Source organism: Nerophis ophidion, linkage group LG03 (genome assembly GCF_033978795.1).
Source record: "Nerophis ophidion isolate RoL-2023_Sa linkage group LG03, RoL_Noph_v1.0, whole genome shotgun sequence".
In the NCBI taxonomy this organism is placed as follows: domain Eukaryota; kingdom Metazoa; phylum Chordata; class Actinopteri; order Syngnathiformes; family Syngnathidae; genus Nerophis; species Nerophis ophidion.
Window position 1 is genome coordinate 70,500,125 of NC_084613.1, and position 2,079 is coordinate 70,502,203.

Consider the following 2,079-nt stretch of genomic DNA (forward strand, 5'->3'; position numbering starts at 1 on the left):
GTATCAGTTTTGGCTCATTTAGCAAACACGTGACAACTAAATGAGTCATTTCTGAACAAACTAAAAGAGCTGTCGCTGTTCCGTTATATCCTTCAGACTTCACTTCAATACGACACATTAAAAGCATTTGAATATCCGTACACAGTTAACCCGATACACACTCCATGTCAAACGCCTTTGTAAATGTATATCAAGTGCCTTGCAAAAGTATTCACCCCCTCTTAGATATTTCTTATTATTATTGCGTTTCTAAATGAAATCATGGTCAATGTTTGGCTTTTTGACCAGTATTTGAAAAAGAACCCAGCTCATTTCATGGCAAAGCCAAAACAGATTTTTACTCATTTGTGTCAATGAATTCTAAATATGGAAAGTAAATAATTGTACAAGTAATCACCCCATTCAGATCAATATTTAGTATGTAATCACAGTTCTCACTGTGTGTGTGTGTGTGTGTGTGTGTGTGTGTGTGTGTGTGTGTGTGTGTGTGTGTGTGTGTGTGTGTGTGTGTGTGTGTGTGTGTGTGTGTGTGTGTGCCCTGACATTTTTCTGCCATGAAAAACTCCAACTCTTACCAGGTTGCCCACGCATTGATCAACAAATTCTCCACAGCATTGAGATAGGGATGGGTACTGAATTTGCTACTTTTATGGGCACCAACCGAATTTTGTCGTTACTACCGGGTACCGATTCACATCAAATCCATAGGTGCCATATTTCGATACCTTTGTTGCGCGTAACGTGACTAAACAGCGGCTCACAAACTATAACTCAGGAAGTACTCAGCTAAACTCTATCAAAGTAAGTAATGTATGCTTGGTAGAAAAATCTCCAATGTTAAGTAAGGCTCCTCTTTCAAAATGTGCTGGCTTGATACTTATTTAATTTTGATTTGCTATAAACAGGCCACTATTAGCATTTGCAATTTTCCATGGCAACACCACCAAGTATAGTAATGAGAACTACCACTAAGATGAATTTGATAATCAAACAGCTGGTGTGCAATAAGCACAATACTTACAGCACAAGCACTTTGTAGGGCGCAACACAACACATCCAGCTTCATGGAAAAGGTTACTTCCTTGTTAAACATACCATGAATAGCCTATACCAGGCCCATTCAGCTGGCAGCCCCCTAAAGCTTTTCATTTGAACTGCCGCACATTGCCCAAATAAGCTTGGTCCATCCATCAATGTTCTACCACTTGTCCCTTTCGGGGTCGCGGGGGGTGCTGGAGCCTATCTCAGCTGCATTCGGACGGAAGGCAGTGTACACCCTGGACAAGTCGCCACCCCATTGCAGGGCCAGCACAAAGACAAACTAGTAACAATTTACACACCATTCAAATTAGGGTTGCTTGTGTATGCAGTACTCCTGCCACCCCGCAGGGGGCAACACCAATGAAGCATCAGTGGAGTGGGTAGAAGTAGACTACTCATTTAAACCACAAATAGCACTATCGGCCCAGAAAAAAATTAAAATGACAAAAATCTGACTTCTTTTAGTACTCTAATCATGTTTCCTGTCAGACTGTTGACTTTGTGACATCATTGGTATTCGTGGTCGTGTTTTTGGCTGAGTAACTCTAGCAATCAAAGCTCTTAACATTACAGCACTAAATCTGAGCAGTAGAGGTGCAGTTTTTGCTGTGGATATTGTTTAATTTCTAAATGTCAACATCTGTAGTTTACTGTGTCAAACACACAATGGACATTATACTTTTGTAATGTTTATATTTTCAGTCTTACAAACCTAAATGAAGGAAGAAGTGTTTCTTAATGCTGTTGACTATCTCTTTAGCTGCCCTCGCTGGAAATGAGTAGCGAGAGCACAATACTTAATTTATTGACAGAGGAATACAAGCTGTGGAGGCACTTTCTAATGAAATATCCACATTTCAAGGTCAAGGTTTCTTTAATGGTACTGGAGGTAAAATAGTTGTACACAGTAGTAATATCAATGTCCCCTGGGCTCTTAAAACTGCGTAGTTATATAGCCCTGGCCTGTACAGTACTGCCATATAAAGTCTTGGGAGTGCTAATGAGACTCAAAACCAAATATAAGAACCGGACAGCACA